The following is an 8,943-nucleotide window of genomic DNA, read 5'->3' on the forward strand; positions in this document are numbered from 1 at the left end:
CGCTCTTTCTCCTCCCACCCTTCCTTCCTCTCTCCCTCAAATCAGTAAAAACTTTTAAATAAATAAATACTAATAAAATACTGTATTAATATGTCTTTATGTATTGGGTTCCATATAAATATTCATTTGGAAAAAAGTTTCATCCACTACTCAAAGTCTGTAAATTGTTTTTAGTTTACTTTCTCAACCATAGACCTCGAAATTGTCAAGTTACTAATTATGAAATGGATAGTACTTTCACACCAAAAAGTTGGAAACCACAGAGCTATCCTATATATAGGGCGACAGAAGGATAAAATGTACCATAAACAAGGAACGTAGTAGGAGAACAGAACGAGCAAGGCGTCTAACCACTTTTCTTCAGGGTCTGGAAGTGAAAGAACGAGGTTCCACCAAAGAACCTCCCTAATCTCTAATGAACCAGGCTGTTTTATTTTTGTTCTATCAATAAAAAACATAATCATTAGGAAGTCTTCAGTCCTAATTTGTATCTTAATTATTCTAAAACAAATATTCTATAAGTCTAATGTTTTAAGACTGGAACATGGTCTTCCACACAGAATGAAGAAAAGTGGTATGAAAAAAAGGGACAATAATTCCACTAGACTAAGGAATATTTAACAGAGTCAGAGCAAGTATTATAACATACTTTGGATAGAAATATACTATGTATAGTTTTCAAATTATTTATCAAATTGTAGGTAAACAAAACTACACACAGGAGTGCTAATCTAATCATATAGCAGAGTAAGCTAGCAGGCAATGTTTCATCTATCAAAAAAAATTTTGCCACTCACTACTCAGGAGATTACTCTGTCTCTCCCACACTTATAATCAAAATTATTAAACGTTAAAATTCAAAACAGTGCAAAGCATTTAAGAGGATTTTATGTTTTTGAAAAGTCTGAAGTTGTATATCAGATATTATACAGCTTTAACCCCTTCCCCAACAATTTTTTTGTTAAAAACGTTTCTTTTTCAGACTAATTTTTTTATTTTGGTTCTATATAGTATTTTTGATGCTGGTTATGAAAACAGTTTGTAATTATTTTTTCTTCCCATTTTTGTGGTTAAGAATAGTATTTCCTCAGAAAGTTTCTAGATGAAATTATTTAGAATGGTACGTATGTAGCTGGTTTTTGAAGGTAAAGTTTTAGACGAGTATACTCGTCGACGACTGAAAAAAGAACATTTTGTGAAAACGTGTATACATGTTTCTGCCGGGGAAGGGGTTAAGAGTGAAAACACTTTTAGTTATCCATACCATTCCTCACCCCCATTTGTTGGAATGAACAATTATTTTGTGCCATGCTCCTTAATCTAGGCATTGACAAAGGGATTAAAAGCTAAACTGAATCATTAAAAAAAACAGGCACTTCAAGAAAACTATAAACTGCCTGCCTGTTACATTTTGACTTCCTCTTAAGGAAAAAGAGGGATTATGTAATTCACTACATCAAAATGTATATCACAAATAATAAGACACTATTTAAATCTGACTTCCCATTCTTTACCATAACAGCTTACAATTTCCTGTATATCCTGCTTTTGTTCTATGTGCTGTGTCGTCAGACTGAAATATGGCTACACCAATATTCATCCTCCCACATGTTCTTACAACATGGCATCAAGAGGTGTGGGGGGCGGGGGCGGCTGGCATGGTTCAGTGATTGAGCGTTGACCTATGAACCAGGAGGTCACAGTTCGATTCCGGTCAAGGGTACCTGCCTGGGTGCAGGCTCGATCCCCAGTGTGGGGCGTGCAGGAGGCAGCCAATCAATGATTCTCTCTCATCATTAATGTTTCTTTCTCTCTCTCTCTCCCTCTCTGAAATAAATAAAAATACATTAAAAAAAAGAGGTGGGGGGGTCTATATTTTGGGGGAATCTATATTATCTCCCCTTGAATCAAAGCAGGTCAAAGACTACTGCAGAAGTTATGATACTACCAGACATCTTATAGCTAAGTCATAAAGGCAGTACAGCTTCAGCCTGGCTCTCTCTCAGAACACACAACTTGGGAGCCCTGAACTAACCTTTAAAGAAATCTGACTGCTCTGAAGACACCATGCAGAAGAGATCCTGTGAAGGAAGTAATTTATATGCATTTATATGCATATGTGCATAACCCATAGATATAAACCAGCGGTCACCAACCATGGACCACCGGTTGGCGACCGCTGATATAGACAATAGTACAGTGAAGGCCTGAGGAGGGGGCAGGTGTGAGGAGGAGGGAGTCAATGGGGGAAAAATGGGGAGAAATATAGTTATAATACTTTCAACTACAAAGATAAATTTCAAAAGAGAGAGAGAGAGACAGGGGAGCTATCTGAGTCTTCTCAGCCCAGGCACCACATATATGACAGGTACTTGAATGAGTTTTCTGTAAACTGCAGTCTCCAGCCTTTATGCTTCTCCAAGCTGACACCAAGTGGAATGACCTAACCAGGCCAAACCCTGCTCAGATCGAAGAGTCATAAGCAAAATATCTGTTTTAAACCATTCAATGCTTGAGTTGACTGTCATGTACTGAAACATGTATTAACTCATTTAATGCTTACAATAACCATACAAGGTAAGCACTATTAGTATCTTCATCTTACAGATTAGAGATTGAGACACAAAAATATGTGACTTGCCCAGAGTCAGCTGCCTGCACCTTGGGTAGCATCGCAGCTCGAAGGGCATCTGCAGAGTGAGTGGGGTCCCTCCTGCAGGTGGGGTCCCTCAGTCTGGCCTGGAGGGATTGGGCCGAAACCAGCTCTCCAACATCCCCTGAGGGGTCCCAGAGCGTGAGAGGGCACTCTGCAAAGTTGCTGTCATACAGGGTGTGGAACGCAAATGCAAGTGTGCAGTAAACCAGATTTGAGGCCGACAGTGCCCCAGCAACAACATAATCCACGGCCAAAGGTGGAATCGCAAGGTCTTGCAGGGAATCGGGCTCCCTCCTCTCTGGTTCCAGGGTGCATCACCCGAGAACCACCATTGCCAAGTCACCACAGCTTGGCAGCTCCTGCCTTAAGCATCTGCCCCCTAGTGGTCAGTGTGCGTCATACCTACCAGCCAATCACTTAGCCTTTTACATATATAAACTAGAGACCTGGTGCATGAAATTCATGCACAAGTAGGGTCCCTAGGCCTGGCCGGCAATCAGGGCCGATCGGGGCCTTCTTTCCCCTGGCTGGTGGCTGCCAGCTGGGGCCTTCCTTCATTCCACGTCGCCCCCTGGGTGGTCAGCTTATATTATAGTGAGCAGTCGAACTCCTAGTCGGTCAAACTCCCGAAGGGACAATTTGCATATTAGCCTTTTATTATATAGAAGGATGATTCCTACAAGTCAATTAGCTTCATAAAAATTAATTCAAGCCCTAACTGGTTTGGCTCAGTGGATAGAGCATCGGCCTGCGGACTGAAGGGTCCCAGGTTTGATTCTGGTCAAGGGCACATGCATAGGAGGCAGCCAATCAATGATTCTATCATCATTGATGTTTCACTCGTTCCCTCTCCCTTCCTCTCTGAAGTCAATAAAGATGTATTTTTAAAAAAATTAATTCAAGGTCAGTCATAGAAAGCAACACTATTTGAACATACAATATACAGATGATGTATTATAGAACTATACACCTAAAACCTACACAATTTTATTAACCAATGTCACCCCAATAAATTCAATTAAAAAGTTAAATAAATAAAGCAACACTCCCAGAGGTAGAACTTGTCCCACATTTAGAACTAAAACAGATCTGAGCCTAACAATCTCAACATAAAATCCAACTCCAAAAATTCATCCCAGAGACAAAGGGGCAGTCATTTTAGTTTTTATTTATCAAGAACAAAAGTAACATGAAATTGGTCTTAAATGGGATTCAGGAATTTAGACCATGTTAGATTTCTATAAGGCCAACTCATTTTCCCTTCCAAATTACTATGGTGCTGTAGGCTTTTAGGTCTTTAAACTGGAAAACAATTTCTTTTAAAAGTAAAGAGAAGTGCCTATTTTATTACATGTGTTACATATACACAAGTCAATTTTCCCCAAGGCCCTTCCTACTCACCTAAGATGGAAGGAATTCTGCTTTCTTATGATCTGAACTGTACTAAGAATCACATATAAATATCTCATTTGTAGTAAACTCCTAAACCTAAAGATATTCAAATAGTTTTTAGTAACAAATTTAAGTATGACCTTTTTTTTTGAAGTATGATTTTTAAGGCAAGTAAAATATGTGATGTCACAAGAGATAATCATCAAAATTAATTGGAGGCACACTACAAATTATTAGCTAAAACCAAGGTATTATTACTATTATTACTATAATTACAATCTATTATCACTATAATTTAAAAAGATAAAATGGATTTTTCTAATCAAGAAAAAGACTATTCTCTGTCCCCACAATTATTTCTGTGACTAAAGAAAAAATATTTTTCCCCAAGACCCAGCAGCATTCACTAAATTGGCCAAAAGGGACTTTATGTAACAATGATGAAATATAGCTTATGAAAAGCAAGTAGGTGGCATTCTTCTCCCATCACTATGCACTGTGCACATTTTAAATTTGTTTCTCATCTCTAGTCTATTGCCCTTTAAGATACTCCACCCACATCTTTCATCATCCAGCTTAAGAGATCAGCAAGCAACTATCTTCAAAAATACTAGAAACATTTTACTTCAACACAATTACAATATAAGGAGTTATCTTTTACCTTCTTTAAGTTTACAGAAAAATGGCTATATACGCCAAGAAGGTATGTTTAAAAAAATATGCTATGAGGACCACCACCCATTTTATACAGAAGCAATCACATATTTAGTGTTTGAAGTTAGTGCTAGATCACAAAAATATTTCTGACAAAAATGACTATACTAGTGCTCAATACCTCAAAAGATATGTTCGAGTGACTGCCAACATGAATTGAAAGCACTAAAAAGTCTACCGCCGATTCATTCACTCTTAGTACTTTAACAAATATTTATAAAAAGTAATGGCAAAATTTTGTAATTTAGAAATGAATTAGGAAATGTATTTACTGAGAAATACTAATACCCTTCTAAAACGTGTTTTCTCAAATTGGTAAACACTTCATCTTTCTAGAAACTCAAAATATAAATGAAAACCAAAAAGCAAGTCAGGAACTTCAAAAAGTGTTAACAGAAATAAAATGTCAATAAAGAGCTTCTATTCCCCGTAAAACTGAGTAACTACAACCCAAAAATTAACTTCTATATTTCAAAGTCTTAAAACGAACCTGGGCTAAATAATCTATGTGTATATATAAATATTACAAATGAAGGTTCAGAAATGTATATGAATTCTTTGCAAAACAGAAAGGTTGAAAATTTAAATAGCCATTTATTTATATGATTTTAATGAAATTTCCAGTCAAGGTTGTTAAAACAGTCATATAGACAGTACAGTAGCTAAGACAACACATCTAAAGCCAGGACTGGGCTTTCTCAAGAAGCTTGTGGCTTGAGCAAGTCATAATCTCTGTGCTCTTCCTCACCTCATTGTTGGTGAGGATACAATGAACTGCACTTCTTTTATTTTTTTAATATTTTAATTGATTTCAGAGAGGAAAGAAAAGGGAGAGATAGGGAGAGGGAGAGACAGATAGAAACATCAGTGATGAAAGAACGTCATTGACCAGTTGCCTCCTGCACGCCCCACCCTGGGGATTGAGCCCACAACACAGGCATATGCCCTGACTGGAAATCGAACTGTGACCTCCTGGTTCATAGATCGATGCTCAACCACTGGGCCACGCTGGCCGGGCTGAACTGCAGTTCTCAAAATCCTCTCCATAAGCTCAAGAGTCTGAGATTCTTAAAGCAAACTAGATAGTAGTTTTCTCTTAAAATAATATGCAAATTTATTTTGTTGGGAAAGTCTGCTCTTTAAAATTACCCAAATTTTCACAACTTTTTTTCAGATAATCTTTCCACATATGCCGTTAAAAAGAATTGGAACCCTGGTCAGGTGGCTCAGTAGATTCAAGAGTCGTACCATACACCAAAAAGGTTGCTGGTTTGGTTCTCAGTCAGGCCACATCCCTATGTCCAGTAGGGGCGCTTTAGGAAGCAACTGACTGATGTTTCTCTCTCTCCCTTTCCCTCTCCATCTGTCTCTAAAATCAATAAATATAACATCAGGTTAAAAGGGGGATGGGGAACATATAAGGCATAGAATGGTTCTCCTCGTTTCATGCAGCCACACTAATGGCAGTAAGAAAAAATATGTACTAGGTACATCCATATTCAGTTGAATTCAACCAACTACTGAGTTACTGAATATAGGCAGTGTAGTAGATTAACGTAAGTAGGTATGTGTTGGAAGTATAAAGATAAACAGGACCTGATTTTAATCTTACAAACGTTATAGCCTAGAGAAGACGAACAAAAATGATATTTCAATACAACACCATAAAGATAAATTAAAAATTCTGGTGATATTTGAATTCAGAAGAACCTATCTAACGTATCTTTGAGATCCTGAATACAGCAGAGCCACACTTGCAATATTCTGGGTTTGTCTGGAGGGTGGGAACCTTTTTCCTGCCAAGGGCCATTGGGATATTTATATCATTTGTGGGCCATACAAAATTATCAACTTAAAAATTAGCCTGCTGTATTTGGTCAAACAATTAACTCACCCCTAATGCCTTGGCAGGGCCAGACCAAATGATTATGAAGGCCGTGGCAGATGTTCCCCACCCCTCGTCTAAAGGAAAACTTCAAATTATATTGTGGTCAAAAACCCTCACTTTAAAGAAAAAGAATCTTAATTTCAGAGAAATGAAATGATTTGCCAAATTTTCTATAGGCAGGATCTAGTAAAACCAGCACTACAATATTGATTACTTATTCCCACTAGAGTATTCTTTTCACATTTCTATGCATGAGAAATGGGAGAGTAAATGACTCTATGAATTAAATACGAGCCCTTTTCCGTTTTACATATTCAATTTCACTTGTTCATAACACTAAGACATTTCTCCTATTTTATAAGGAAACAACTTCTGAGATGGTTAAATTAAAATAACCCAAGTCTTTCTGACTCAAGGTCCACGTTTTTTTACTACCCAATGTTCCTTGTTTCAGCAATAGATATGTGGTGGTGGGGGGGGGGGGGGAAAAAAAAGGGGGGGCAAGCTATTGTTATAATTAAATCAAAGAAAAAATTTTTTACTCGGAAATAGTAACATAACCTCCTAATTGGTCTCTCTGCTCCAAACCCTCCTTCTCTTCTTGCACAACATAATTAAATTTCCTGTTTCAGGAGTTTCATCATTCATCCAAAATATATTTAAGAATACTTAAAATAAGTGTCAAGGACTGTGCCAGGTGCTGCGATGATCAAAACAGACATGGTTCCTATTCTCAGGGAACACACATTCTAACAGGATAGGCACTAATTATTCAAATTGTGATAAGGACATGAAGAACTTTGTAACTACAAGTTACCAAGACAGAAGCAGCAGAGAGGCAAAAGGCTCTGATCCACAAACCTACGCTGAGAAAGATGTGCATGTGTTGGTGTGAAAGGTCCGACTTCAGCCATTAAAACTCTTATTTTCCGCTGAGACCGGTTTGGCTCAGTGGATAGAGCGTCGGCCTGCGGACTGAAAGGTCCCGGGTTCGATTCCGGTCAGGGGCATGTACCTGGGTTGCGGGCACATCCCCAGTGGGGGATGTGCAGGAGGCGGCTGATCGATGTTTCTCTCTCATCGATGTTTCTGACTCTCTCTCTCTCTCCCTTCCTCTCTGTAAAAAAATCAATATATTAAAAAAAAAAAAACTCTTATTTTCCAGTTCCAATGTGCATTCTCTGATCTAGGCAGAAAGTCTAGAAATATGATATGGTCTTTCCTTTGTGTGTTTCATTTAGGCTTTCTAGAAATTTCTATTCATCACTCACCTAATCATAAAATCCAGTCCCATACTCCCACCAAAACTTTAGTCATTAATTACAATACTCTCCAATTTTAATTTTAATGTACTGTGTCACAAACAACTGACAGATAAACTAGAAAATAATGGAATTATCTTTTTAATCTTCTTAAAACTTACCATCTGGAGAGGTACCATTACATTTCTTGCTTATCACTGAAAGGGGTACAATGGTAACCATGATTTAAAATTACTTTTAAACATTCAAATATCCACCCCAAAATTGTCCTATAGTTCTAAGGTCAATAATTATTATTTTCACAAGCAAACTATTAGTCAGAAAAATGAACTCAACATGTGGTCAGATCACTACAAATCCATTACCATTATAAGAAAACATAAAGCTTTTTACTAATAGATCAGTAGATTCACTTACATATTAAAAACTATTAAAAATAAAAGGTAGCCGAAACCGGTTTGGCTCAGTGGATAGAACGTCGGCCTGCGGACTGAAAGGTCCCAGGTTCGATACCGGTGAAGGGCATGTACCTGGGTTGCGGGCACATCCCCAGTAGGAGATGTGCAGGAGGCAGCTGATAGATGTTTCTCTCTCATCGATGTTTCTAACTCTCTATCTCTCTCCCTTCCTCTCTGTAAAAAATCAATAAAATATATTTTTTAAAAAAAATAAAAGGTATTATGAGGCCCTTAGGTCAACTGCAGAATAAATATACAGGGTGAGGCAAATGTAGATTTACAGTTATTCATGGAAAATAATAAAATAATGCAAGAATAAACTGTTTCCCATACGCACAGCTGTAAGCCTACTTTTGCCTCACCCTGTATTTGTTAAATACCTATCACATAGTAAATGCTTAAATTGTCCTAAATACTCTACATGTAATCCCCACAATAATCTATTATTATTCCCCTTTTGCAGGGAAGAAACCTGAAATAGTAATAAGACACTAAATAAAATAAATGTCTCATGGTCACCCGCCTTAAGTGAATTCCAACTCCAAACATTCTGACTCATAACCCACTTCTATC

The sequence above is a fragment of the Myotis davidii genome, unplaced genomic scaffold (genome assembly GCF_000327345.1).
Source record: "Myotis davidii unplaced genomic scaffold, ASM32734v1 scaffold346, whole genome shotgun sequence".
Classification (NCBI taxonomy): domain Eukaryota; kingdom Metazoa; phylum Chordata; class Mammalia; order Chiroptera; family Vespertilionidae; genus Myotis; species Myotis davidii.